This window comes from Schistocerca nitens, unplaced genomic scaffold, assembly GCF_023898315.1.
Source record: "Schistocerca nitens isolate TAMUIC-IGC-003100 unplaced genomic scaffold, iqSchNite1.1 HiC_scaffold_352, whole genome shotgun sequence".
Classification (NCBI taxonomy): domain Eukaryota; kingdom Metazoa; phylum Arthropoda; class Insecta; order Orthoptera; family Acrididae; genus Schistocerca; species Schistocerca nitens.
This window is the reverse complement of record NW_026045886.1, coordinates 1-26,653: the sequence shown is the minus strand read 5'-3', so window position 1 is coordinate 26,653 and position 26,653 is coordinate 1. Positions and strand designations below refer to the sequence as shown.

Genomic DNA, 26,653 nt, shown 5'->3' with positions numbered 1-26,653 from the left:
AAGCAGAGGTGGGCGTGGCTAGTGATTAGATGGGTGATGGGCGGGAACTCTGCGTGCTATTGGACCTTTCCACTTTCACCCCCACCCTCCCCCTTTTGTGTTACAGTGTTGTTGTGCTATGATGCGTCCCTCAGCAATTTAAATTTTGGATCATATGTTCGTTAACGTAATTTAAAGAGGTTGTTTGCCAAAAAGAGCGCAAGTTAAGTGCCAGAACGACTTTGGCAATAACACAACCGTACGAATCCACAGAGAATTTCTCAAATATCGTAGATAACACCGTAGCGAAGCAGTGAGATTTCCGAAATTTGTAAATGAAAATTTAGCTTTTCGTATTGAAAAGGAAAGGTACTCTTGATTACCTTATTTCTCGCAGCCGATTGTCGTACTTCTCCTGTCATATCGGCCCCACTGCCGAGCGGCAGCGAGCGGCAGTCGAGCAAAGTCGGGACAAGTCGACACACGATGAAGTGAAATCAACTGAAGGACCCACCCACTTAGCTGGAACGAGGCGAGAGACGAGCAGATACTACTTGTGCCGCGACACTTGGCAATTTCGAGGATCGCATGGTGTTGAACACACACTATTGCGCTAGGCAAAAATGACAATGCTCCTGCGGTGGCCGAGAATCGAACCCGGATCAACTGCTTGGGAAGCAACCATGCTGACCGTTACACCACCACCGCACTGCGCTGCAGGCTTCGTGTGTCGTGATCCGTTGCCGCCCCTGCTGCCACCAGAGGCCGAAGCGAATCTGCTGCAGGCGCCCTGCCCGCCAGCACATCCGAACGCTTTGCCACGCTGCTTCCAGGGCGAGGCACCGTAACTAGACGCAGGATTGACTTCCGCTGAGAAGTCCACCCTTTCGTGTTCGGCATGGTGGGAAACGAATTCTGAAATTAGAACTACTTAGTGAGGCTGGCGGTGGCGAGTATTCCTGTGTGCCTCCCTGGCGCAGTGGGCAGCGCGTGTCCTCTTCTTACGGGCGTACGTTCGATCCTCACCTCAGCCATCTCATTTTCTCTCCACGACGGTGAAACGCACAGCATAGCTTTTGCGAGGTAAGGCCGTATATGCCGTTTATTACCACCTAGGCTTCTTTGCGTCAACGTGAGAGTGTTTGTTTCCAGTTATTACTAATTACAGTTTTGCTAGTTGCACTCGAGACTGAAAGCGATGTTTGTGTAGTATGACTTGGGCGGCGGACAGAGTTCAGCGTTGGCGCCAGATTCGGCAGTAAAGTTGCGTGCAGGAGAAGTATTTCTGGAAGCAAACACACGTAGTGGATCCTTGAAGTATGTCCGGTATGGTCTAGTGGCTAGGATACCTGGCTTTCACCCAGGAGGCCCGGGTTCGATTCCCGGTACCGGAATGTGAATTTTCTGGGCTGGGATGAGGAAACGTCTCACGGCCGTTTTTCGTCTTCGTGGTGTTGCTGCTCTGGGTTCCATGTATAAGGTGAGAGAAAGTCAAGAAAAAGAGATACATGCTCACGTGAATGGCGGACCGCTTAGAAGGAAGAGGAGATGGTTTTGGACTGCTGATGCGACAGTGTTGCGTGGCCCGTTAGCTCAGTGGGCTATAGCGTCGTGCTAGTAACACGGTCATGGGTTCGATCCCTCCACAGGCCATTCCATTTTCTTCGCTAATAGGAAATGCAGTCTCCTGCGAGACTCTGCGAGGCAGATTCCAAAACTACCTGCACATCGAGCTACAAGTCTGAACGTTTCACTCAGTTGTCGTCAACGGCCGGCTCCCTTTCGATTAATGAAGTTAAGCAGAGGTGGGCGTGGCTAGTGATTAGATGGGTGATGGGCGGGAACTCTGCGTGCTATTGGACCTTTCCACTTTCACCCCCACCCTCCCCCTTTTGTGTTACAGTGTTGTTGTGCTATGATGCGTCCCTCAGCAATTTAAATTTTGGATCATATGTTCGTTAACGTAATTTAAAGAGCTTGTTTGCCAAAAAGAGCGCAAGTTAAGTGCCAGAACGACTTTGGCAATAACACAACCGTACGAATCCACAGAGAATTTCTCAAATATCGTAGATAACACCGTAGCGAAGCAGTGAGATTTCCGAAATTTGTAAATGAAAATTTAGCTTTTCGTATTGAAAAGGAAAGGTACTCTTGATTACCTTATTTCTCGCAGCCGATTGTCGTACTTCTCCTGTCATATCGGCCCCACTGCCGAGCGGCAGCGAGCGGCAGTCGAGCAAAGTCGGGCCAAGTCGACACACGATGAAGTGAAATCAACTGAAGGACCCACCCACTTAGCTGGAACGAGGCGAGAGACGAGCAGATACTACTTGTGCCGCGACACTTGGCAATTTCGAGGATCGCATGGTGTTGAACACACACTATTGCGCTAGGCAAAAATGACAATGCTCCTGCGGTGGCCGAGAATCGAACCCGGATCAACTGCTTGGGAAGCAACCATGCTGACCGTTACACCACCACCGCACTGCGCTGCAGGCTTCGTGTGTCGTGATCCGTTGCCGCCCCTGCTGCCACCAGAGGCCGAAGCGAATCTGCTGCAGGCGCCCTGCCCGCCAGCACATCCGAACGCTTTGCCACGCTGCTTCCAGGGCGAGGCACCGTAACTAGACGCAGGATTGACTTCCGCTGAGAAGTCCACCCTTTCGTGTTCGGCATGGTGGGAAACGAATTCTGAAATTAGAACTACTTAGTGAGGCTGGCGGTGGCGAGTATTCCTGTGTGCCTCCCTGGCGCAGTGGGCAGCGCGTGTCCTCTTCTTACGGGCGTACGTTCGATCCTCACCTCAGCCATCTCATTTTCTCTCCACGACGGTGAAACGCACAGCATAGCTTTTGCGAGGTAAGGCCGTATATGCCGTTTATTACCACCTAGGCTTCTTTGCGTCAACGTGAGAGTGTTTGTTTCCAGTTATTACTAATTACAGTTTTGCTAGTTGCACTCGAGACTGAAAGCGATGTTTGTGTAGTATGACTTGGGCGGCGGACAGAGTTCAGCGTTGGCGCCAGATTCGGCAGTAAAGTTGCGTGCAGGAGAAGTATTTCTGGAAGCAAACACACGTAGTGGATCCTTGAAGTATGTCCGGTATGGTCTAGTGGCTAGGATACCTGGCTTTCACCCAGGAGGCCCGGGTTCGATTCCCGGTACCGGAATGTGAATTTTCTGGGCTGGGATGAGGAAACGTCTGACGGCCGTTTTTCGTCTTCGTGGTGTTGCTGCTCTGGGTTCCATGTATAAGGTGAGAGAAAGTCAAGAAAAAGAGATACATGCTCACGTGAATGGCGGACCGCTTAGAAGGAAGAGGAGATGGTTTTGGACTGCTGATGCGACAGTGTTGCGTGGCCCGTTAGCTCAGTGGGCTATAGCGTCGTGCTAGTAACACGGTCATGGGTTCGATCCCTCCACAGGCCATTCCATTTTCTTCGCTAATAGGAAATGCAGTCTCCTGCGAGACTCTGCGAGGCAGATTCCAAAACTACCTGCACATCGAGCTACAAGTCTGAACGTTTCACTCAGTTGTCGTCAACGGCCGGCTCCCTTTCGATTAATGAAGTTAAGCAGAGGTGGGCGTGGCTAGTGATTAGATGGGTGATGGGCGGGAACTCTGCGTGCTATTGGACCTTTCCACTTTCACCCCCACCCTCCCCCTTTTGTGTTACAGTGTTGTTGTGCTATGATGCGTCCCTCAGCAATTTAAATTTTGGATCATATGTTCGTTAACGTAATTTAAAGAGCTTGTTTGCCAAAAAGAGCGCAAGTTAAGTGCCAGAACGACTTTGGCAATAACACAACCGTACGAATCCACAGAGAATTTCTCAAATATCGTAGATAACACCGTAGCGAAGCAGTGAGATTTCCGAAATTTGTAAATGAAAATTTAGCTTTTCGTATTGAAAAGGAAAGGTACTCTTGATTACCTTATTTCTCGCAGCCGATTGTCGTACTTCTCCTGTCATATCGGCCCCACTGCCGAGCGGCAGCGAGCGGCAGTCGAGCAAAGTCGGGCCAAGTCGACACACGATGAAGTGAAATCAACTGAAGGACCCACCCACTTAGCTGGAACGAGGCGAGAGACGAGCAGATACTACTTGTGCCGCGACACTTGGCAATTTCGAGGATCGCATGGTGTTGAACACACACTATTGCGCTAGGCAAAAATGACAATGCTCCTGCGGTGGCCGAGAATCGAACCCGGATCAACTGCTTGGGAAGCAACCATGCTGACCGTTACACCACCACCGCACTGCGCTGCAGGCTTCGTGTGTCGTGATCCGTTGCCGCCCCTGCTGCCACCAGAGGCCGAAGCGAATCTGCTGCAGGCGCCCTGCCCGCCAGCACATCCGAACGCTTTGCCACGCTGCTTCCAGGGCGAGGCACCGTAACTAGACGCAGGATTGACTTCCGCTGAGAAGTCCACCCTTTCGTGTTCGGCATGGTGGGAAACGAATTCTGAAATTAGAACTACTTAGTGAGGCTGGCGGTGGCGAGTATTCCTGTGTGCCTCCCTGGCGCAGTGGGCAGCGCGTGTCCTCTTCTTACGGGCGTACGTTCGATCCTCACCTCAGCCATCTCATTTTCTCTCCACGACGGTGAAACGCACAGCATAGCTTTTGCGAGGTAAGGCCGTATATGCCGTTTATTACCACCTAGGCTTCTTTGCGTCAACGTGAGAGTGTTTGTTTCCAGTTATTACTAATTACAGTTTTGCTAGTTGCACTCGAGACTGAAAGCGATGTTTGTGTAGTATGACTTGGGCGGCGGACAGAGTTCAGCGTTGGCGCCAGATTCGGCAGTAAAGTTGCGTGCAGGAGAAGTATTTCTGGAAGCAAACACACGTAGTGGATCCTTGAAGTATGTCCGGTATGGTCTAGTGGCTAGGATACCTGGCTTTCACCCAGGAGGCCCGGGTTCGATTCCCGGTACCGGAATGTGAATTTTCTGGGCTGGGATGAGGAAACGTCTGACGGCCGTTTTTCGTCTTCGTGGTGTTGCTGCTCTGGGTTCCATGTATAAGGTGAGAGAAAGTCAAGAAAAAGAGATACATGCTCACGTGAATGGCGGACCGCTTAGAAGGAAGAGGAGATGGTTTTGGACTGCTGATGCGACAGTGTTGCGTGGCCCGTTAGCTCAGTGGGCTATAGCGTCGTGCTAGTAACACGGTCATGGGTTCGATCCCTCCACAGGCCATTCCATTTTCTTCGCTAATAGGAAATGCAGTCTCCTGCGAGACTCTGCGAGGCAGATTCCAAAACTACCTGCACATCGAGCTACAAGTCTGAACGTTTCACTCAGTTGTCGTCAACGGCCGGCTCCCTTTCGATTAATGAAGTTAAGCAGAGGTGGGCGTGGCTAGTGATTAGATGGGTGATGGGCGGGAACTCTGCGTGCTATTGGACCTTTCCACTTTCACCCCCACCCTCCCCCTTTTGTGTTACAGTGTTGTTGTGCTATGATGCGTCCCTCAGCAATTTAAATTTTGGATCATATGTTCGTTAACGTAATTTAAAGAGCTTGTTTGCCAAAAAGAGCGCAAGTTAAGTGCCAGAACGACTTTGGCAATAACACAACCGTACGAATCCACAGAGAATTTCTCAAATATCGTAGATAACACCGTAGCGAAGCAGTGAGATTTCCGAAATTTGTAAATGAAAATTTAGCTTTTCGTATTGAAAAGGAAAGGTACTCTTGATTACCTTATTTCTCGCAGCCGATTGTCGTACTTCTCCTGTCATATCGGCCCCACTGCCGAGCGGCAGCGAGCGGCAGTCGAGCAAAGTCGGGCCAAGTCGACACACGATGAAGTGAAATCAACTGAAGGACCCACCCACTTAGCTGGAACGAGGCGAGAGACGAGCAGATACTACTTGTGCCGCGACACTTGGCAATTTCGAGGATCGCATGGTGTTGAACACACACTATTGCGCTAGGCAAAAATGACAATGCTCCTGCGGTGGCCGAGAATCGAACCCGGATCAACTGCTTGGGAAGCAACCATGCTGACCGTTACACCACCACCGCACTGCGCTGCAGGCTTCGTGTGTCGTGATCCGTTGCCGCCCCTGCTGCCACCAGAGGCCGAAGCGAATCTGCTGCAGGCGCCCTGCCCGCCAGCACATCCGAACGCTTTGCCACGCTGCTTCCAGGGCGAGGCACCGTAACTAGACGCAGGATTGACTTCCGCTGAGAAGTCCACCCTTTCGTGTTCGGCATGGTGGGAAACGAATTCTGAAATTAGAACTACTTAGTGAGGCTGGCGGTGGCGAGTATTCCTGTGTGCCTCCCTGGCGCAGTGGGCAGCGCGTGTCCTCTTCTTACGGGCGTACGTTCGATCCTCACCTCAGCCATCTCATTTTCTCTCCACGACGGTGAAACGCACAGCATAGCTTTTGCGAGGTAAGGCCGTATATGCCGTTTATTACCACCTAGGCTTCTTTGCGTCAACGTGAGAGTGTTTGTTTCCAGTTATTACTAATTACAGTTTTGCTAGTTGCACTCGAGACTGAAAGCGATGTTTGTGTAGTATGACTTGGGCGGCGGACAGAGTTCAGCGTTGGCGCCAGATTCGGCAGTAAAGTTGCGTGCAGGAGAAGTATTTCTGGAAGCAAACACACGTAGTGGATCCTTGAAGTATGTCCGGTATGGTCTAGTGGCTAGGATACCTGGCTTTCACCCAGGAGGCCCGGGTTCGATTCCCGGTACCGGAATGTGAATTTTCTGGGCTGGGATGAGGAAACGTCTGACGGCCGTTTTTCGTCTTCGTGGTGTTGCTGCTCTGGGTTCCATGTATAAGGTGAGAGAAAGTCAAGAAAAAGAGATACATGCTCACGTGAATGGCGGACCGCTTAGAAGGAAGAGGAGATGGTTTTGGACTGCTGATGCGACAGTGTTGCGTGGCCCGTTAGCTCAGTGGGCTATAGCGTCGTGCTAGTAACACGGTCATGGGTTCGATCCCTCCACAGGCCATTCCATTTTCTTCGCTAATAGGAAATGCAGTCTCCTGCGAGACTCTGCGAGGCAGATTCCAAAACTACCTGCACATCGAGCTACAAGTCTGAACGTTTCACTCAGTTGTCGTCAACGGCCGGCTCCCTTTCGATTAATGAAGTTAAGCAGAGGTGGGCGTGGCTAGTGATTAGATGGGTGATGGGCGGGAACTCTGCGTGCTATTGGACCTTTCCACTTTCACCCCCACCCTCCCCCTTTTGTGTTACAGTGTTGTTGTGCTATGATGCGTCCCTCAGCAATTTAAATTTTGGATCATATGTTCGTTAACGTAATTTAAAGAGCTTGTTTGCCAAAAAGAGCGCAAGTTAAGTGCCAGAACGACTTTGGCAATAACACAACCGTACGAATCCACAGAGAATTTCTCAAATATCGTAGATAACACCGTAGCGAAGCAGTGAGATTTCCGAAATTTGTAAATGAAAATTTAGCTTTTCGTATTGAAAAGGAAAGGTACTCTTGATTACCTTATTTCTCGCAGCCGATTGTCGTACTTCTCCTGTCATATCGGCCCCACTGCCGAGCGGCAGCGAGCGGCAGTCGAGCAAAGTCGGGCCAAGTCGACACACGATGAAGTGAAATCAACTGAAGGACCCACCCACTTAGCTGGAACGAGGCGAGAGACGAGCAGATACTACTTGTGCCGCGACACTTGGCAATTTCGAGGATCGCATGGTGTTGAACACACACTATTGCGCTAGGCAAAAATGACAATGCTCCTGCGGTGGCCGAGAATCGAACCCGGATCAACTGCTTGGGAAGCAACCATGCTGACCGTTACACCACCACCGCACTGCGCTGCAGGCTTCGTGTGTCGTGATCCGTTGCCGCCCCTGCTGCCACCAGAGGCCGAAGCGAATCTGCTGCAGGCGCCCTGCCCGCCAGCACATCCGAACGCTTTGCCACGCTGCTTCCAGGGCGAGGCACCGTAACTAGACGCAGGATTGACTTCCGCTGAGAAGTCCACCCTTTCGTGTTCGGCATGGTGGGAAACGAATTCTGAAATTAGAACTACTTAGTGAGGCTGGCGGTGGCGAGTATTCCTGTGTGCCTCCCTGGCGCAGTGGGCAGCGCGTGTCCTCTTCTTACGGGCGTACGTTCGATCCTCACCTCAGCCATCTCATTTTCTCTCCACGACGGTGAAACGCACAGCATAGCTTTTGCGAGGTAAGGCCGTATATGCCGTTTATTACCACCTAGGCTTCTTTGCGTCAACGTGAGAGTGTTTGTTTCCAGTTATTACTAATTACAGTTTTGCTAGTTGCACTCGAGACTGAAAGCGATGTTTGTGTAGTATGACTTGGGCGGCGGACAGAGTTCAGCGTTGGCGCCAGATTCGGCAGTAAAGTTGCGTGCAGGAGAAGTATTTCTGGAAGCAAACACACGTAGTGGATCCTTGAAGTATGTCCGGTATGGTCTAGTGGCTAGGATACCTGGCTTTCACCCAGGAGGCCCGGGTTCGATTCCCGGTACCGGAATGTGAATTTTCTGGGCTGGGATGAGGAAACGTCTCACGGCCGTTTTTCGTCTTCGTGGTGTTGCTGCTCTGGGTTCCATGTATAAGGTGAGAGAAAGTCAAGAAAAAGAGATACATGCTCACGTGAATGGCGGACCGCTTAGAAGGAAGAGGAGATGGTTTTGGACTGCTGATGCGACAGTGTTGCGTGGCCCGTTAGCTCAGTGGGCTATAGCGTCGTGCTAGTAACACGGTCATGGGTTCGATCCCTCCACAGGCCATTCCATTTTCTTCGCTAATAGGAAATGCAGTCTCCTGCGAGACTCTGCGAGGCAGATTCCAAAACTACCTGCACATCGAGCTACAAGTCTGAACGTTTCACTCAGTTGTCGTCAACGGCCGGCTCCCTTTCGATTAATGAAGTTAAGCAGAGGTGGGCGTGGCTAGTGATTAGATGGGTGATGGGCGGGAACTCTGCGTGCTATTGGACCTTTCCACTTTCACCCCCACCCTCCCCCTTTTGTGTTACAGTGTTGTTGTGCTATGATGCGTCCCTCAGCAATTTAAATTTTGGATCATATGTTCGTTAACGTAATTTAAAGAGCTTGTTTGCCAAAAAGAGCGCAAGTTAAGTGCCAGAACGACTTTGGCAATAACACAACCGTACGAATCCACAGAGAATTTCTCAAATATCGTAGATAACACCGTAGCGAAGCAGTGAGATTTCCGAAATTTGTAAATGAAAATTTAGCTTTTCGTATTGAAAAGGAAAGGTACTCTTGATTACCTTATTTCTCGCAGCCGATTGTCGTACTTCTCCTGTCATATCGGCCCCACTGCCGAGCGGCAGCGAGCGGCAGTCGAGCAAAGTCGGGACAAGTCGACACACGATGAAGTGAAATCAACTGAAGGACCCACCCACTTAGCTGGAACGAGGCGAGAGACGAGCAGATACTACTTGTGCCGCGACACTTGGCAATTTCGAGGATCGCATGGTGTTGAACACACACTATTGCGCTAGGCAAAAATGACAATGCTCCTGCGGTGGCCGAGAATCGAACCCGGATCAACTGCTTGGGAAGCAACCATGCTGACCGTTACACCACCACCGCACTGCGCTGCAGGCTTCGTGTGTCGTGATCCGTTGCCGCCCCTGCTGCCACCAGAGGCCGAAGCGAATCTGCTGCAGGCGCCCTGCCCGCCAGCACATCCGAACGCTTTGCCACGCTGCTTCCAGGGCGAGGCACCGTAACTAGACGCAGGATTGACTTCCGCTGAGAAGTCCACCCTTTCGTGTTCGGCATGGTGGGAAACGAATTCTGAAATTAGAACTACTTAGTGAGGCTGGCGGTGGCGAGTATTCCTGTGTGCCTCCCTGGCGCAGTGGGCAGCGCGTGTCCTCTTCTTACGGGCGTACGTTCGATCCTCACCTCAGCCATCTCATTTTCTCTCCACGACGGTGAAACGCACAGCATAGCTTTTGCGAGGTAAGGCCGTATATGCCGTTTATTACCACCTAGGCTTCTTTGCGTCAACGTGAGAGTGTTTGTTTCCAGTTATTACTAATTACAGTTTTGCTAGTTGCACTCGAGACTGAAAGCGATGTTTGTGTAGTATGACTTGGGCGGCGGACAGAGTTCAGCGTTGGCGCCAGATTCGGCAGTAAAGTTGCGTGCAGGAGAAGTATTTCTGGAAGCAAACACACGTAGTGGATCCTTGAAGTATGTCCGGTATGGTCTAGTGGCTAGGATACCTGGCTTTCACCCAGGAGGCCCGGGTTCGATTCCCGGTACCGGAATGTGAATTTTCTGGGCTGGGATGAGGAAACGTCTGACGGCCGTTTTTCGTCTTCGTGGTGTTGCTGCTCTGGGTTCCATGTATAAGGTGAGAGAAAGTCAAGAAAAAGAGATACATGCTCACGTGAATGGCGGACCGCTTAGAAGGAAGAGGAGATGGTTTTGGACTGCTGATGCGACAGTGTTGCGTGGCCCGTTAGCTCAGTGGGCTATAGCGTCGTGCTAGTAACACGGTCATGGGTTCGATCCCTCCACAGGCCATTCCATTTTCTTCGCTAATAGGAAATGCAGTCTCCTGCGAGACTCTGCGAGGCAGATTCCAAAACTACCTGCACATCGAGCTACAAGTCTGAACGTTTCACTCAGTTGTCGTCAACGGCCGGCTCCCTTTCGATTAATGAAGTTAAGCAGAGGTGGGCGTGGCTAGTGATTAGATGGGTGATGGGCGGGAACTCTGCGTGCTATTGGACCTTTCCACTTTCACCCCCACCCTCCCCCTTTTGTGTTACAGTGTTGTTGTGCTATGATGCGTCCCTCAGCAATTTAAATTTTGGATCATATGTTCGTTAACGTAATTTAAAGAGCTTGTTTGCCAAAAAGAGCGCAAGTTAAGTGCCAGAACGACTTTGGCAATAACACAACCGTACGAATCCACAGAGAATTTCTCAAATATCGTAGATAACACCGTAGCGAAGCAGTGAGATTTCCGAAATTTGTAAATGAAAATTTAGCTTTTCGTATTGAAAAGGAAAGGTACTCTTGATTACCTTATTTCTCGCAGCCGATTGTCGTACTTCTCCTGTCATATCGGCCCCACTGCCGAGCGGCAGCGAGCGGCAGTCGAGCAAAGTCGGGCCAAGTCGACACACGATGAAGTGAAATCAACTGAAGGACCCACCCACTTAGCTGGAACGAGGCGAGAGACGAGCAGATACTACTTGTGCCGCGACACTTGGCAATTTCGAGGATCGCATGGTGTTGAACACACACTATTGCGCTAGGCAAAAATGACAATGCTCCTGCGGTGGCCGAGAATCGAACCCGGATCAACTGCTTGGGAAGCAACCATGCTGACCGTTACACCACCACCGCACTGCGCTGCAGGCTTCGTGTGTCGTGATCCGTTGCCGCCCCTGCTGCCACCAGAGGCCGAAGCGAATCTGCTGCAGGCGCCCTGCCCGCCAGCACATCCGAACGCTTTGCCACGCTGCTTCCAGGGCGAGGCACCGTAACTAGACGCAGGATTGACTTCCGCTGAGAAGTCCACCCTTTCGTGTTCGGCATGGTGGGAAACGAATTCTGAAATTAGAACTACTTAGTGAGGCTGGCGGTGGCGAGTATTCCTGTGTGCCTCCCTGGCGCAGTGGGCAGCGCGTGTCCTCTTCTTACGGGCGTACGTTCGATCCTCACCTCAGCCATCTCATTTTCTCTCCACGACGGTGAAATGCACAGCATAGCTTTTGCGAGGTAAGGCCGTATATGCCGTTTATTACCACCTAGGCTTCTTTGCGTCAACGTGAGAGTGTTTGTTTCCAGTTATTACTAATTACAGTTTTGCTAGTTGCACTCGAGACTGAAAGCGATGTTTGTGTAGTATGACTTGGGCGGCGGACAGAGTTCAGCGTTGGCGCCAGATTCGGCAGTAAAGTTGCGTGCAGGAGAAGTATTTCTGGAAGCAAACACACGTAGTGGATCCTTGAAGTATGTCCGGTATGGTCTAGTGGCTAGGATACCTGGCTTTCACCCAGGAGGCCCGGGTTCGATTCCCGGTACCGGAATGTGAATTTTCTGGGCTGGGATGAGGAAACGTCTCACGGCCGTTTTTCGTCTTCGTGGTGTTGCTGCTCTGGGTTCCATGTATAAGGTGAGAGAAAGTCAAGAAAAAGAGATACATGCTCACGTGAATGGCGGACCGCTTAGAAGGAAGAGGAGATGGTTTTGGACTGCTGATGCGACAGTGTTGCGTGGCCCGTTAGCTCAGTGGGCTATAGCGTCGTGCTAGTAACACGGTCATGGGTTCGATCCCTCCACAGGCCATTCCATTTTCTTCGCTAATAGGAAATGCAGTCTCCTGCGAGACTCTGCGAGGCAGATTCCAAAACTACCTGCACATCGAGCTACAAGTCTGAACGTTTCACTCAGTTGTCGTCAACGGCCGGCTCCCTTTCGATTAATGAAGTTAAGCAGAGGTGGGCGTGGCTAGTGATTAGATGGGTGATGGGCGGGAACTCTGCGTGCTATTGGACCTTTCCACTTTCACCCCCACCCTCCCCCTTTTGTGTTACAGTGTTGTTGTGCTATGATGCGTCCCTCAGCAATTTAAATTTTGGATCATATGTTCGTTAACGTAATTTAAAGAGCTTGTTTGCCAAAAAGAGCGCAAGTTAAGTGCCAGAACGACTTTGGCAATAACACAACCGTACGAATCCACAGAGAATTTCTCAAATATCGTAGATAACACCGTAGCGAAGCAGTGAGATTTCCGAAATTTGTAAATGAAAATTTAGCTTTTCGTATTGAAAAGGAAAGGTACTCTTGATTACCTTATTTCTCGCAGCCGATTGTCGTACTTCTCCTGTCATATCGGCCCCACTGCCGAGCGGCAGCGAGCGGCAGTCGAGCAAAGTCGGGCCAAGTCGACACACGATGAAGTGAAATCAACTGAAGGACCCACCCACTTAGCTGGAACGAGGCGAGAGACGAGCAGATACTACTTGTGCCGCGACACTTGGCAATTTCGAGGATCGCATGGTGTTGAACACACACTATTGCGCTAGGCAAAAATGACAATGCTCCTGCGGTGGCCGAGAATCGAACCCGGATCAACTGCTTGGGAAGCAACCATGCTGACCGTTACACCACCACCGCACTGCGCTGCAGGCTTCGTGTGTCGTGATCCGTTGCCGCCCCTGCTGCCACCAGAGGCCGAAGCGAATCTGCTGCAGGCGCCCTGCCCGCCAGCACATCCGAACGCTTTGCCACGCTGCTTCCAGGGCGAGGCACCGTAACTAGACGCAGGATTGACTTCCGCTGAGAAGTCCACCCTTTCGTGTTCGGCATGGTGGGAAACGAATTCTGAAATTAGAACTACTTAGTGAGGCTGGCGGTGGCGAGTATTCCTGTGTGCCTCCCTGGCGCAGTGGGCAGCGCGTGTCCTCTTCTTACGGGCGTACGTTCGATCCTCACCTCAGCCATCTCATTTTCTCTCCACGACGGTGAAACGCACAGCATAGCTTTTGCGAGGTAAGGCCGTATATGCCGTTTATTACCACCTAGGCTTCTTTGCGTCAACGTGAGAGTGTTTGTTTCCAGTTATTACTAATTACAGTTTTGCTAGTTGCACTCGAGACTGAAAGCGATGTTTGTGTAGTATGACTTGGGCGGCGGACAGAGTTCAGCGTTGGCGCCAGATTCGGCAGTAAAGTTGCGTGCAGGAGAAGTATTTCTGGAAGCAAACACACGTAGTGGATCCTTGAAGTATGTCCGGTATGGTCTAGTGGCTAGGATACCTGGCTTTCACCCAGGAGGCCCGGGTTCGATTCCCGGTACCGGAATGTGAATTTTCTGGGCTGGGATGAGGAAACGTCTCACGGCCGTTTTTCGTCTTCGTGGTGTTGCTGCTCTGGGTTCCATGTATAAGGTGAGAGAAAGTCAAGAAAAAGAGATACATGCTCACGTGAATGGCGGACCGCTTAGAAGGAAGAGGAGATGGTTTTGGACTGCTGATGCGACAGTGTTGCGTGGCCCGTTAGCTCAGTGGGCTATAGCGTCGTGCTAGTAACACGGTCATGGGTTCGATCCCTCCACAGGCCATTCCATTTTCTTCGCTAATAGGAAATGCAGTCTCCTGCGAGACTCTGCGAGGCAGATTCCAAAACTACCTGCACATCGAGCTACAAGTCTGAACGTTTCACTCAGTTGTCGTCAACGGCCGGCTCCCTTTCGATTAATGAAGTTAAGCAGAGGTGGGCGTGGCTAGTGATTAGATGGGTGATGGGCGGGAACTCTGCGTGCTATTGGACCTTTCCACTTTCACCCCCACCCTCCCCCTTTTGTGTTACAGTGTTGTTGTGCTATGATGCGTCCCTCAGCAATTTAAATTTTGGATCATATGTTCGTTAACGTAATTTAAAGAGCTTGTTTGCCAAAAAGAGCGCAAGTTAAGTGCCAGAACGACTTTGGCAATAACACAACCGTACGAATCCACAGAGAATTTCTCAAATATCGTAGATAACACCGTAGCGAAGCAGTGAGATTTCCGAAATTTGTAAATGAAAATTTAGCTTTTCGTATTGAAAAGGAAAGGTACTCTTGATTACCTTATTTCTCGCAGCCGATTGTCGTACTTCTCCTGTCATATCGGCCCCACTGCCGAGCGGCAACGAGCGGCAGTCGAGCAAAGTCGGGCCAAGTCGACACACGATGAAGTGAAATCAACTGAAGGACCCACCCACTTAGCTGGAACGAGGCGAGAGACGAGCAGATACTACTTGTGCCGCGACACTTGGCAATTTCGAGGATCGCATGGTGTTGAACACACACTATTGCGCTAGGCAAAAATGACAATGCTCCTGCGGTGGCCGAGAATCGAACCCGGATCAACTGCTTGGGAAGCAACCATGCTGACCGTTACACCACCACCGCACTGCGCTGCAGGCTTCGTGTGTCGTGATCCGTTGCCGCCCCTGCTGCCACCAGAGGCCGAAGCGAATCTGCTGCAGGCGCCCTGCCCGCCAGCACATCCGAACGCTTTGCCACGCTGCTTCCAGGGCGAGGCACCGTAACTAGACGCAGGATTGACTTCCGCTGAGAAGTCCACCCTTTCGTGTTCGGCATGGTGGGAAACGAATTCTGAAATTAGAACTACTTAGTGAGGCTGGCGGTGGCGAGTATTCCTGTGTGCCTCCCTGGCGCAGTGGGCAGCGCGTGTCCTCTTCTTACGGGCGTACGTTCGATCCTCACCTCAGCCATCTCATTTTCTCTCCACGACGGTGAAACGCACAGCATAGCTTTTGCGAGGTAAGGCCGTATATGCCGTTTATTACCACCTAGGCTTCTTTGCGTCAACGTGAGAGTGTTTGTTTCCAGTTATTACTAATTACAGTTTTGCTAGTTGCACTCGAGACTGAAAGCGATGTTTGTGTAGTATGACTTGGGCGGCGGACAGAGTTCAGCGTTGGCGCCAGATTCGGCAGTAAAGTTGCGTGCAGGAGAAGTATTTCTGGAAGCAAACACACGTAGTGGATCCTTGAAGTATGTCCGGTATGGTCTAGTGGCTAGGATACCTGGCTTTCACCCAGGAGGCCCGGGTTCGATTCCCGGTACCGGAATGTGAATTTTCTGGGCTGGGATGAGGAAACGTCTCACGGCCGTTTTTCGTCTTCGTGGTGTTGCTGCTCTGGGTTCCATGTATAAGGTGAGAGAAAGTCAAGAAAAAGAGATACATGCTCACGTGAATGGCGGACCGCTTAGAAGGAAGAGGAGATGGTTTTGGACTGCTGATGCGACAGTGTTGCGTGGCCCGTTAGCTCAGTGGGCTATAGCGTCGTGCTAGTAACACGGTCATGGGTTCGATCCCTCCACAGGCCATTCCATTTTCTTCGCTAATAGGAAATGCAGTCTCCTGCGAGACTCTGCGAGGCAGATTCCAAAACTACCTGCACATCGAGCTACAAGTCTGAACGTTTCACTCAGTTGTCGTCAACGGCCGGCTCCCTTTCGATTAATGAAGTTAAGCAGAGGTGGGCGTGGCTAGTGATTAGATGGGTGATGGGCGGGAACTCTGCGTGCTATTGGACCTTTCCACTTTCACCCCCACCCTCCCCCTTTTGTGTTACAGTGTTGTTGTGCTATGATGCGTCCCTCAGCAATTTAAATTTTGGATCATATGTTCGTTAACGTAATTTAAAGAGCTTGTTTGCCAAAAAGAGCGCAAGTTAAGTGCCAGAACGACTTTGGCAATAACACAACCGTACGAATCCACAGAGAATTTCTCAAATATCGTAGATAACACCGTAGCGAAGCAGTGAGATTTCCGAAATTTGTAAATGAAAATTTAGCTTTTCGTATTGAAAAGGAAAGGTACTCTTGATTACCTTATTTCTCGCAGCCGATTGTCGTACTTCTCCTGTCATATCGGCCCCACTGCCGAGCGGCAGCGAGCGGCAGTCGAGCAAAGTCGGGCCAAGTCGACACACGATGAAGTGAAATCAACTGAAGGACCCACCCACTTAGCTGGAACGAGGCGAGAGACGAGCAGATACTACTTGTGCCGCGACACTTGGCAATTTCGAGGATCGCATGGTGTTGAACACACACTATTGCGCTAGGCAAAAATGACAATGCTCCTGCGGTGGCCGAGAATCGAACCCGGATCAACTGCTTGGGAAGCAACCATGCTGACCGTTACACCACCACCGCACTGCGCTGCAGGCTTCGTGTGTCGTGATCCGTTGCCGCCCCTGCTGCCACCAGAGGCCGAAGCGAATCTGCTGCAGGCGCCCTGCCCGCCAGCACATCCGAACGCTTTGCCACGCTGCTTCCAGGGCGAGGCACCGTAACTAGACGCAGGATTGACTTCCGCTGAGAAGTCCACCCTTTCGTGTTCGGCATGGTGGGAAACGAATTCTGAAATTAGAACTACTTAGTGAGGCTGGCGGTGGCGAGTATTCCTGTGTGCCTCCCTGGCGCAGTGGGCAGCGCGTGTCCTCTTCTTACGGGCGTACGTTCGATCCTCACCTCAGCCATCTCATTTTCTCTCCACGACGGTGAAACGCACAGCATAGCTTTTGCGAGGTAAGGCCGTATATGCCGTTTATTACCACCTAGGCTTCTTTGCGTCAACGTGAGAGTGTTTGTTTCCAGTTATTACTAATTACAGTTTTGCTAGTTGCACTCGAGACTGAAAGCGATGTTTGTGTAGTATGACTTGGGCGGCGGACAGAGTTCAGCGTTGGCGCCAGATTCGGCAGTAAAGTTGCGTGCAGGAGAAGTATTTCTGGAAGCAAACACACGTAGTGGATCCTTGAAGTATGTCCGGTATGGTCTAGTGGCTAGGATACCTGGCTTTCACCCAGGAGGCCCGGGTTCGATTCCCGGTACCGGAATGTGAATTTTCTGGGCTGGGATGAGGAAACGTCTCACGGCCGTTTTTCGTCTTCGTGGTGTTGCTGCTCTGGGTTCCATGTATAAGGTGAGAGAAAGTCAAGAAAAAGAGATACATGCTCACGTGAATGGCGGACCGCTTAGAAGGAAGAGGAGATGGTTTTGGACTGCTGATGCGACAGTGTTGCGTGGCCCGTTAGCTCAGTGGGCTATAGCGTCGTGCTAGTAACACGGTCATGGGTTCGATCCCTCCACAGGCCATTCCATTTTCTTCGCTAATAGGAAATGCAGTCTCCTGCGAGACTCTGCGAGGCAGATTCCAAAACTACCTGCACATCGAGCTACAAGTCTGAACGTTTCACTCAGTTGTCGTCAACGGCCGGCTCCCTTTCGATTAATGAAGTTAAGCAGAGGTGGGCGTGGCTAGTGATTAGATGGGTGATGGGCGGGAACTCTGCGTGCTATTGGACCTTTCCACTTTCACCCCCACCCTCCCCCTTTTGTGTTACAGTGTTGTTGTGCTATGATGCGTCCCTCAGCAATTTAAATTTTGGATCATATGTTCGTTAACGTAATTTAAAGAGCTTGTTTGCCAAAAAGAGCGCAAGTTAAGTGCCAGAACGACTTTGGCAATAACACAACCGTACGAATCCACAGAGAATTTCTCAAATATCGTAGATAACACCGTAGCGAAGCAGTGAGATTTCCGAAATTTGTAAATGAAAATTTAGCTTTTCGTATTGAAAAGGAAAGGTACTCTTGATTACCTTATTTCTCGCAGCCGATTGTCGTACTTCTCCTGTCATATCGGCCCCACTGCCGAGCGGCAGCGAGCGGCAGTCGAGCAAAGTCGGGCCAAGTCGACACACGATGAAGTGAAATCAACTGAAGGACCCACCCACTTAGCTGGAACGAGGCGAGAGACGAGCAGATACTACTTGTGCCGCGACACTTGGCAATTTCGAGGATCGCATGGTGTTGAACACACACTATTGCGCTAGGCAAAAATGACAATGCTCCTGCGGTGGCCGAGAATCGAACCCGGATCAACTGCTTGGGAAGCAACCATGCTGACCGTTACACCACCACCGCACTGCGCTGCAGGCTTCGTGTGTCGTGATCCGTTGCCGCCCCTGCTGCCACCAGAGGCCGAAGCGAATCTGCTGCAGGCGCCCTGCCCGCCAGCACATCCGAACGCTTTGCCACGCTGCTTCCAGGGCGAGGCACCGTAACTAGACGCAGGATTGACTTCCGCTGAGAAGTCCACCCTTTCGTGTTCGGCATGGTGGGAAACGAATTCTGAAATTAGAACTACTTAGTGAGGCTGGCGGTGGCGAGTATTCCTGTGTGCCTCCCTGGCGCAGTGGGCAGCGCGTGTCCTCTTCTTACGGGCGTACGTTCGATCCTCACCTCAGCCATCTCATTTTCTCTCCACGACGGTGAAACGCACAGCATAGCTTTTGCGAGGTAAGGCCGTATATGCCGTTTATTACCACCTAGGCTTCTTTGCGTCAACGTGAGAGTGTTTGTTTCCAGTTATTACTAATTACAGTTTTGCTAGTTGCACTCGAGACTGAAAGCGATGTTTGTGTAGTATGACTTGGGCGGCGGACAGAGTTCAGCGTTGGCGCCAGATTCGGCAGTAAAGTTGCGTGCAGGAGAAGTATTTCTGGAAGCAAACACACGTAGTGGATCCTTGAAGTATGTCCGGTATGGTCTAGTGGCTAGGATACCTGGCTTTCACCCAGGAGGCCCGGGTTCGATTCCCGGTACCGGAATGTGAATTTTCTGGGCTGGGATGAGGAAACGTCTGACGGCCGTTTTTCGTCTTCGTGGTGTTGCTGCTCTGGGTTCCATGTATAAGGTGAGAGAAAGTCAAGAAAAAGAGATACATGCTCACGTGAATGGCGGACCGCTTAGAAGGAAGAGGAGATGGTTTTGGACTGCTGATGCGACAGTGTTGCGTGGCCCGTTAGCTCAGTGGGCTATAGCGTCGTGCTAGTAACACGGTCATGGGTTCGATCCCTCCACAGGCCATTCCATTTTCTTCGCTAATAGGAAATGCAGTCTCCTGCGAGACTCTGCGAGGCAGATTCCAAAACTACCTGCACATCGAGCTACAAGTCTGAACGTTTCACTCAGTTGTCGTCAACGGCCGGCTCCCTTTCGATTAATGAAGTTAAGCAGAGGTGGGCGTGGCTAGTGATTAGATGGGTGATGGGCGGGAACTCTGCGTGCTATTGGACCTTTCCACTTTCACCCCCACCCTCCCCCTTTTGTGTTACAGTGTTGTTGTGCTATGATGCGTCCCTCAGCAATTTAAATTTTGGATCATATGTTCGTTAACGTAATTTAAAGAGCTTGTTTGCCAAAAAGAGCGCAAGTTAAGTGCCAGAACGACTTTGGCAATAACACAACCGTACGAATCCACAGAGAATTTCTCAAATATCGTAGATAACACCGTAGCGAAGCAGTGAGATTTCCGAAATTTGTAAATGAAAATTTAGCTTTTCGTATTGAAAAGGAAAGGTACTCTTGATTACCTTATTTCTCGCAGCCGATTGTCGTACTTCTCCTGTCATATCGGCCCCACTGCCGAGCGGCAGCGAGCGGCAGTCGAGCAAAGTCGGGCCAAGTCGACACACGATGAAGTGAAATCAACTGAAGGACCCACCCACTTAGCTGGAACGAGGCGAGAGACGAGCAGATACTACTTGTGCCGCGACACTTGGCAATTTCGAGGATCGCATGGTGTTGAACACACACTATTGCGCTAGGCAAAAATGACAATGCTCCTGCGGTGGCCGAGAATCGAACCCGGATCAACTGCTTGGGAAGCAACCATGCTGACCGTTACACCACCACCGCACTGCGCTGCAGGCTTCGTGTGTCGTGATCCGTTGCCGCCCCTGCTGCCACCAGAGGCCGAAGCGAATCTGCTGCAGGCGCCCTGCCCGCCAGCACATCCGAACGCTTTGCCACGCTGCTTCCAGGGCGAGGCACCGTAACTAGACGCAGGATTGACTTCCGCTGAGAAGTCCACCCTTTCGTGTTCGGCATGGTGGGAAACGAATTCTGAAATTAGAACTACTTAGTGAGGCTGGCGGTGGCGAGTATTCCTGTGTGCCTCCCTGGCGCAGTGGGCAGCGCGTGTCCTCTTCTTACGGGCGTACGTTCGATCCTCACCTCAGCCATCTCATTTTCTCTCCACGACGGTGAAACGCACAGCATAGCTTTTGCGAGGTAAGGCCGTATATGCCGTTTATTACCACCTAGGCTTCTTTGCGTCAACGTGAGAGTGTTTGTTTCCAGTTATTACTAATTACAGTTTTGCTAGTTGCACTCGAGACTGAAAGCGATGTTTGTGTAGTATGACTTGGGCGGCGGACAGAGTTCAGCGTTGGCGCCAGATTCGGCAGTAAAGTTGCGTGCAGGAGAAGTATTTCTGGAAGCAAACACACGTAGTGGATCCTTGAAGTATGTCCGGTATGGTCTAGTGGCTAGGATACCTGGCTTTCACCCAGGAGGCCCGGGTTCGATTCCCGGTACCGGAATGTGAATTTTCTGGGCTGGGATGAGGAAACGTCTCACGGCCGTTTTTCGTCTTCGTGGTGTTGCTGCTCTGGGTTCCATGTATAAGGTGAGAGAAAGTCAAGAAAAAGAGATACATGCTCACGTGAATGGCGGACCGCTTAGAAGGAAGAGGAGATGGTTTTGGACTGCTGATGCGACAGTGTTGCGTGGCCCGTTAGCTCAGTGGGCTATAGCGTCGTGCTAGTAACACGGTCATGGGTTCGATCCCTCCACAGGCCATTCCATTTTCTTCGCTAATAGGAAATGCAGTCTCCTGCGAGACTCTGCGAGGCAGATTCCAAAACTACCTGCACATCGAGCTACAAGTCTGAACGTTTCACTCAGTTGTCGTCAACGGCCGGCTCCCTTTCGATTAATGAAGTTAAGCAGAGGTGGGCGTGGCTAGTGATTAGATGGGTGATGGGCGGGAACTCTGCGTGCTATTGGACCTTTCCACTTTCACCCCCACCCTCCCCCTTTTGTGTTACAGTGTTGTTGTGCTATGATGCGTCCCTCAGCAATTTAAATTTTGGATCATATGTTCGTTAACGTAATTTAAAGAGCTTGTTTGCCAAAAAGAGCGCAAGTTAAGTGCCAGAACGACTTTGGCAATAACACAACCGTACGAATCCACAGAGAATTTCTCAAATATCGTAGATAACACCGTAGCGAAGCAGTGAGATTTCCGAAATTTGTAAATGAAAATTTAGCTTTTCGTATTGAAAAGGAAAGGTACTCTTGATTACCTTATTTCTCGCAGCCGATTGTCGTACTTCTCCTGTCATATCGGCCCCACTGCCGAGCGGCAGCGAGCGGCAGTCGAGCAAAGTCGGGCCAAGTCGACACACGATGAAGTGAAATCAACTGAAGGACCCACCCACTTAGCTGGAACGAGGCGAGAGACGAGCAGATACTACTTGTGCCGCGACACTTGGCAATTTCGAGGATCGCATGGTGTTGAACACACACTATTGCGCTAGGCAAAAATGACAATGCTCCTGCGGTGGCCGAGAATCGAACCCGGATCAACTGCTTGGGAAGCAACCATGCTGACCGTTACACCACCACCGCACTGCGCTGCAGGCTTCGTGTGTCGTGATCCGTTGCCGCCCCTGCTGCCACCAGAGGCCGAAGCGAATCTGCTGCAGGCGCCCTGCCCGCCAGCACATCCGAACGCTTTGCCACGCTGCTTCCAGGGCGAGGCACCGTAACTAGACGCAGGATTGACTTCCGCTGAGAAGTCCACCCTTTCGTGTTCGGCATGGTGGGAAACGAATTCTGAAATTAGAACTACTTAGTGAGGCTGGCGGTGGCGAGTATTCCTGTGTGCCTCCCTGGCGCAGTGGGCAGCGCGTGTCCTCTTCTTACGGGCGTACGTTCGATCCTCACCTCAGCCATCTCATTTTCTCTCCACGACGGTGAAACGCACAGCATAGCTTTTGCGAGGTAAGGCCGTATATGCCGTTTATTACCACCTAGGCTTCTTTGCGTCAACGTGAGAGTGTTTGTTTCCAGTTATTACTAATTACAGTTTTGCTAGTTGCACTCGAGACTGAAAGCGATGTTTGTGTAGTATGACTTGGGCGGCGGACAGAGTTCAGCGTTGGCGCCAGATTCGGCAGTAAAGTTGCGTGCAGGAGAAGTATTTCTGGAAGCAAACACACGTAGTGGATCCTTGAAGTATGTCCGGTATGGTCTAGTGGCTAGGATACCTGGCTTTCACCCAGGAGGCCCGGGTTCGATTCCCGGTACCGGAATGTGAATTTTCTGGGCTGGGATGAGGAAACGTCTGACGGCCGTTTTTCGTCTTCGTGGTGTTGCTGCTCTGGGTTCCATGTATAAGGTGAGAGAAAGTCAAGAAAAAGAGATACATGCTCACGTGAATGGCGGACCGCTTAGAAGGAAGAGGAGATGGTTTTGGACTGCTGATGCGACAGTGTTGCGTGGCCCGTTAGCTCAGTGGGCTATAGCGTCGTGCTAGTAACACGGTCATGGGTTCGATCCCTCCACAGGCCATTCCATTTTCTTCGCTAATAGGAAATGCAGTCTCCTGCGAGACTCTGCGAGGCAGATTCCAAAACTACCTGCACATCGAGCTACAAGTCTGAACGTTTCACTCAGTTGTCGTCAACGGCCGGCTCCCTTTCGATTAATGAAGTTAAGCAGAGGTGGGCGTGGCTAGTGATTAGATGGGTGATGGGCGGGAACTCTGCGTGCTATTGGACCTTTCCACTTTCACCCCCACCCTCCCCCTTTTGTGTTACAGTGTTGTTGTGCTATGATGCGTCCCTCAGCAATTTAAATTTTGGATCATATGTTCGTTAACGTAATTTAAAGAGCTTGTTTGCCAAAAAGAGCGCAAGTTAAGTGCCAGAACGACTTTGGCAATAACACAACCGTACGAATCCACAGAGAATTTCTCAAATATCGTAGATAACACCGTAGCGAAGCAGTGAGATTTCCGAAATTTGTAAATGAAAATTTAGCTTTTCGTATTGAAAAGGAAAGGTACTCTTGATTACCTTATTTCTCGCAGCCGATTGTCGTACTTCTCCTGTCATATCGGCCCCACTGCCGAGCGGCAGCGAGCGGCAGTCGAGCAAAGTCGGGCCAAGTCGACACACGATGAAGTGAAATCAACTGAAGGACCCACCCACTTAGCTGGAACGAGGCGAGAGACGAGCAGATACTACTTGTGCCGCGACACTTGGCAATTTCGAGGATCGCATGGTGTTGAACACACACTATTGCGCTAGGCAAAAATGACAATGCTCCTGCGGTGGCCGAGAATCGAACCCGGATCAACTGCTTGGGAAGCAACCATGCTGACCGTTACACCACCACCGCACTGCGCTGCAGGCTTCGTGTGTCGTGATCCGTTGCCGCCCCTGCTGCCACCAGAGGCCGAAGCGAATCTGCTGCAGGCGCCCTGCCCGCCAGCACATCCGAACGCTTTGCCACGCTGCTTCCAGGGCGAGGCACCGTAACTAGACGCAGGATTGACTTCCGCTGAGAAGTCCACCCTTTCGTGTTCGGCATGGTGGGAAACGAATTCTGAAATTAGAACTACTTAGTGAGGCTGGCGGTGGCGAGTATTCCTGTGTGCCTCCCTGGCGCAGTGGGCAGCGCGTGTCCTCTTCTTACGGGCGTACGTTCGATCCTCACCTCAGCCATCTCATTTTCTCTCCACGACGGTGAAACGCACAGCATAGCTTTTGCGAGGTAAGGCCGTATATGCCGTTTATTACCACCTAGGCTTCTTTGCGTCAACGTGAGAGTGTTTGTTTCCAGTTATTACTAATTACAGTTTTGCTAGTTGCACTCGAGACTGAAAGCGATGTTTGTGTAGTATGACTTGGGCGGCGGACAGAGTTCAGCGTTGGCGCCAGATTCGGCAGTAAAGTTGCGTGCAGGAGAAGTATTTCTGGAAGCAAACACACGTAGTGGATCCTTGAAGTATGTCCGGTATGGTCTAGTGGCTAGGATACCTGGCTTTCACCCAGGAGGCCCGGGTTCGATTCCCGGTACCGGAATGTGAATTTTCTGGGCTGGGATGAGGAAACGTCTCACGGCCGTTTTTCGTCTTCGTGGTGTTGCTGCTCTGGGTTCCATGTATAAGGTGAGAGAAAGTCAAGAAAAAGAGATACATGCTCACGTGAATGGCGGACCGCTTAGAAGGAAGAGGAGATGGTTTTGGACTGCTGATGCGACAGTGTTGCGTGGCCCGTTAGCTCAGTGGGCTATAGCGTCGTGCTAGTAACACGGTCATGGGTTCGATCCCTCCACAGGCCATTCCATTTTCTTCGCTAATAGGAAATGCAGTCTCCTGCGAGACTCTGCGAGGCAGATTCCAAAACTACCTGCACATCGAGCTACAAGTCTGAACGTTTCACTCAGTTGTCGTCAACGGCCGGCTCCCTTTCGATTAATGAAGTTAAGCAGAGGTGGGCGTGGCTAGTGATTAGATGGGTGATGGGCGGGAACTCTGCGTGCTATTGGACCTTTCCACTTTCACCCCCACCCTCCCCCTTTTGTGTTACAGTGTTGTTGTGCTATGATGCGTCCCTCAGCAATTTAAATTTTGGATCATATGTTCGTTAACGTAATTTAAAGAGCTTGTTTGCCAAAAAGAGCGCAAGTTAAGTGCCAGAACGACTTTGGCAATAACACAACCGTACGAATCCACAGAGAATTTCTCAAATATCGTAGATAACACCGTAGCGAAGCAGTGAGATTTCCGAAATTTGTAAATGAAAATTTAGCTTTTCGTATTGAAAAGGAAAGGTACTCTTGATTACCTTATTTCTCGCAGCCGATTGTCGTACTTCTCCTGTCATATCGGCCCCACTGCCGAGCGGCAGCGAGCGGCAGTCGAGCAAAGTCGGGCCAAGTCGACACACGATGAAGTGAAATCAACTGAAGGACCCACCCACTTAGCTGGAACGAGGCGAGAGACGAGCAGATACTACTTGTGCCGCGACACTTGGCAATTTCGAGGATCGCATGGTGTTGAACACACACTATTGCGCTAGGCAAAAATGACAATGCTCCTGCGGTGGCCGAGAATCGAACCCGGATCAACTGCTTGGGAAGCAACCATGCTGACCGTTACACCACCACCGCACTGCGCTGCAGGCTTCGTGTGTCGTGATCCGTTGCCGCCCCTGCTGCCACCAGAGGCCGAAGCGAATCTGCTGCAGGCGCCCTGCCCGCCAGCACATCCGAACGCTTTGCCACGCTGCTTCCAGGGCGAGGCACCGTAACTAGACGCAGGATTGACTTCCGCTGAGAAGTCCACCCTTTCGTGTTCGGCATGGTGGGAAACGAATTCTGAAATTAGAACTACTTAGTGAGGCTGGCGGTGGCGAGTATTCCTGTGTGCCTCCCTGGCGCAGTGGGCAGCGCGTGTCCTCTTCTTACGGGCGTACGTTCGATCCTCACCTCAGCCATCTCATTTTCTCTCCACGACGGTGAAACGCACAGCATAGCTTTTGCGAGGTAAGGCCGTATATGCCGTTTATTACCACCTAGGCTTCTTTGCGTCAACGTGAGAGTGTTTGTTTCCAGTTATTACTAATTACAGTTTTGCTAGTTGCACTCGAGACTGAAAGCGATGTTTGTGTAGTATGACTTGGGCGGCGGACAGAGTTCAGCGTTGGCGCCAGATTCGGCAGTAAAGTTGCGTGCAGGAGAAGTATTTCTGGAAGCAAACACACGTAGTGGATCCTTGAAGTATGTCCGGTATGGTCTAGTGGCTAGGATACCTGGCTTTCACCCAGGAGGCCCGGGTTCGATTCCCGGTACCGGAATGTGAATTTTCTGGGCTGGGATGAGGAAACGTCTCACGGCCGTTTTTCGTCTTCGTGGTGTTGCTGCTCTGGGTTCCATGTATAAGGTGAGAGAAAGTCAAGAAAAAGAGATACATGCTCACGTGAATGGCGGACCGCTTAGAAGGAAGAGGAGATGGTTTTGGACTGCTGATGCGACAGTGTTGCGTGGCCCGTTAGCTCAGTGGGCTATAGCGTCGTGCTAGTAACACGGTCATGGGTTCGATCCCTCCACAGGCCATTCCATTTTCTTCGCTAATAGGAAATGCAGTCTCCTGCGAGACTCTGCGAGGCAGATTCCAAAACTACCTGCACATCGAGCTACAAGTCTGAACGTTTCACTCAGTTGTCGTCAACGGCCGGCTCCCTTTCGATTAATGAAGTTAAGCAGAGGTGGG

At 51.1% G+C, this 26,653-nt stretch overlaps 30 non-coding genes across 30 annotated transcripts; 15 read left to right on the top strand and 15 right to left on the bottom strand.

Annotated features, from left to right (window-relative positions):
• Positions 1-615: 615 nt before the first annotated feature.
• Positions 616-687, bottom strand: Trnag-ccc (transfer RNA glycine (anticodon CCC)). Its single transcript has one exon. It is a non-coding gene; the product is annotated as a tRNA-Gly (tRNA).
• Positions 688-1,301: 614 nt separating this feature from the next.
• On the top strand, positions 1,302-1,373 carry Trnae-uuc (transfer RNA glutamic acid (anticodon UUC)). The gene has a single exon. It is a non-coding gene; the product is annotated as a tRNA-Glu (tRNA).
• A 1,018-nt stretch (positions 1,374-2,391) lies between these two features.
• Trnag-ccc (transfer RNA glycine (anticodon CCC)) lies at positions 2,392-2,463 on the bottom strand. Its single transcript has one exon. It is a non-coding gene; the product is annotated as a tRNA-Gly (tRNA).
• Positions 2,464-3,077: 614 nt separating this feature from the next.
• Positions 3,078-3,149, top strand: Trnae-uuc (transfer RNA glutamic acid (anticodon UUC)). The gene has a single exon. It is a non-coding gene; the product is annotated as a tRNA-Glu (tRNA).
• A 1,018-nt stretch (positions 3,150-4,167) lies between these two features.
• On the bottom strand, positions 4,168-4,239 carry Trnag-ccc (transfer RNA glycine (anticodon CCC)). Its single transcript has one exon. It is a non-coding gene; the product is annotated as a tRNA-Gly (tRNA).
• Positions 4,240-4,853: 614 nt separating this feature from the next.
• Trnae-uuc (transfer RNA glutamic acid (anticodon UUC)) lies at positions 4,854-4,925 on the top strand. Its single transcript has one exon. It is a non-coding gene; the product is annotated as a tRNA-Glu (tRNA).
• A 1,018-nt stretch (positions 4,926-5,943) lies between these two features.
• On the bottom strand, positions 5,944-6,015 carry Trnag-ccc (transfer RNA glycine (anticodon CCC)). The gene has a single exon. It is a non-coding gene; the product is annotated as a tRNA-Gly (tRNA).
• A 614-nt stretch (positions 6,016-6,629) lies between these two features.
• Positions 6,630-6,701, top strand: Trnae-uuc (transfer RNA glutamic acid (anticodon UUC)). The gene has a single exon. It is a non-coding gene; the product is annotated as a tRNA-Glu (tRNA).
• Positions 6,702-7,719: 1,018 nt separating this feature from the next.
• Trnag-ccc (transfer RNA glycine (anticodon CCC)) lies at positions 7,720-7,791 on the bottom strand. The gene has a single exon. It is a non-coding gene; the product is annotated as a tRNA-Gly (tRNA).
• Positions 7,792-8,405: 614 nt separating this feature from the next.
• Trnae-uuc (transfer RNA glutamic acid (anticodon UUC)) lies at positions 8,406-8,477 on the top strand. The gene has a single exon. It is a non-coding gene; the product is annotated as a tRNA-Glu (tRNA).
• Positions 8,478-9,495: 1,018 nt separating this feature from the next.
• On the bottom strand, positions 9,496-9,567 carry Trnag-ccc (transfer RNA glycine (anticodon CCC)). Its single transcript has one exon. It is a non-coding gene; the product is annotated as a tRNA-Gly (tRNA).
• A 614-nt stretch (positions 9,568-10,181) lies between these two features.
• Trnae-uuc (transfer RNA glutamic acid (anticodon UUC)) lies at positions 10,182-10,253 on the top strand. Its single transcript has one exon. It is a non-coding gene; the product is annotated as a tRNA-Glu (tRNA).
• A 1,018-nt stretch (positions 10,254-11,271) lies between these two features.
• Positions 11,272-11,343, bottom strand: Trnag-ccc (transfer RNA glycine (anticodon CCC)). Its single transcript has one exon. It is a non-coding gene; the product is annotated as a tRNA-Gly (tRNA).
• A 614-nt stretch (positions 11,344-11,957) lies between these two features.
• On the top strand, positions 11,958-12,029 carry Trnae-uuc (transfer RNA glutamic acid (anticodon UUC)). The gene has a single exon. It is a non-coding gene; the product is annotated as a tRNA-Glu (tRNA).
• Positions 12,030-13,047: 1,018 nt separating this feature from the next.
• Trnag-ccc (transfer RNA glycine (anticodon CCC)) lies at positions 13,048-13,119 on the bottom strand. The gene has a single exon. It is a non-coding gene; the product is annotated as a tRNA-Gly (tRNA).
• A 614-nt stretch (positions 13,120-13,733) lies between these two features.
• Positions 13,734-13,805, top strand: Trnae-uuc (transfer RNA glutamic acid (anticodon UUC)). The gene has a single exon. It is a non-coding gene; the product is annotated as a tRNA-Glu (tRNA).
• A 1,018-nt stretch (positions 13,806-14,823) lies between these two features.
• Trnag-ccc (transfer RNA glycine (anticodon CCC)) lies at positions 14,824-14,895 on the bottom strand. The gene has a single exon. It is a non-coding gene; the product is annotated as a tRNA-Gly (tRNA).
• Positions 14,896-15,509: 614 nt separating this feature from the next.
• On the top strand, positions 15,510-15,581 carry Trnae-uuc (transfer RNA glutamic acid (anticodon UUC)). Its single transcript has one exon. It is a non-coding gene; the product is annotated as a tRNA-Glu (tRNA).
• Positions 15,582-16,599: 1,018 nt separating this feature from the next.
• Positions 16,600-16,671, bottom strand: Trnag-ccc (transfer RNA glycine (anticodon CCC)). Its single transcript has one exon. It is a non-coding gene; the product is annotated as a tRNA-Gly (tRNA).
• Positions 16,672-17,285: 614 nt separating this feature from the next.
• On the top strand, positions 17,286-17,357 carry Trnae-uuc (transfer RNA glutamic acid (anticodon UUC)). The gene has a single exon. It is a non-coding gene; the product is annotated as a tRNA-Glu (tRNA).
• A 1,018-nt stretch (positions 17,358-18,375) lies between these two features.
• Positions 18,376-18,447, bottom strand: Trnag-ccc (transfer RNA glycine (anticodon CCC)). Its single transcript has one exon. It is a non-coding gene; the product is annotated as a tRNA-Gly (tRNA).
• Positions 18,448-19,061: 614 nt separating this feature from the next.
• Trnae-uuc (transfer RNA glutamic acid (anticodon UUC)) lies at positions 19,062-19,133 on the top strand. Its single transcript has one exon. It is a non-coding gene; the product is annotated as a tRNA-Glu (tRNA).
• A 1,018-nt stretch (positions 19,134-20,151) lies between these two features.
• Positions 20,152-20,223, bottom strand: Trnag-ccc (transfer RNA glycine (anticodon CCC)). The gene has a single exon. It is a non-coding gene; the product is annotated as a tRNA-Gly (tRNA).
• Positions 20,224-20,837: 614 nt separating this feature from the next.
• Positions 20,838-20,909, top strand: Trnae-uuc (transfer RNA glutamic acid (anticodon UUC)). Its single transcript has one exon. It is a non-coding gene; the product is annotated as a tRNA-Glu (tRNA).
• A 1,018-nt stretch (positions 20,910-21,927) lies between these two features.
• Positions 21,928-21,999, bottom strand: Trnag-ccc (transfer RNA glycine (anticodon CCC)). Its single transcript has one exon. It is a non-coding gene; the product is annotated as a tRNA-Gly (tRNA).
• Positions 22,000-22,613: 614 nt separating this feature from the next.
• Positions 22,614-22,685, top strand: Trnae-uuc (transfer RNA glutamic acid (anticodon UUC)). The gene has a single exon. It is a non-coding gene; the product is annotated as a tRNA-Glu (tRNA).
• A 1,018-nt stretch (positions 22,686-23,703) lies between these two features.
• Positions 23,704-23,775, bottom strand: Trnag-ccc (transfer RNA glycine (anticodon CCC)). Its single transcript has one exon. It is a non-coding gene; the product is annotated as a tRNA-Gly (tRNA).
• A 614-nt stretch (positions 23,776-24,389) lies between these two features.
• Trnae-uuc (transfer RNA glutamic acid (anticodon UUC)) lies at positions 24,390-24,461 on the top strand. The gene has a single exon. It is a non-coding gene; the product is annotated as a tRNA-Glu (tRNA).
• Positions 24,462-25,479: 1,018 nt separating this feature from the next.
• Positions 25,480-25,551, bottom strand: Trnag-ccc (transfer RNA glycine (anticodon CCC)). The gene has a single exon. It is a non-coding gene; the product is annotated as a tRNA-Gly (tRNA).
• Positions 25,552-26,165: 614 nt separating this feature from the next.
• Trnae-uuc (transfer RNA glutamic acid (anticodon UUC)) lies at positions 26,166-26,237 on the top strand. The gene has a single exon. It is a non-coding gene; the product is annotated as a tRNA-Glu (tRNA).
• The last annotated feature ends 416 nt before the right edge of the window (positions 26,238-26,653 follow it).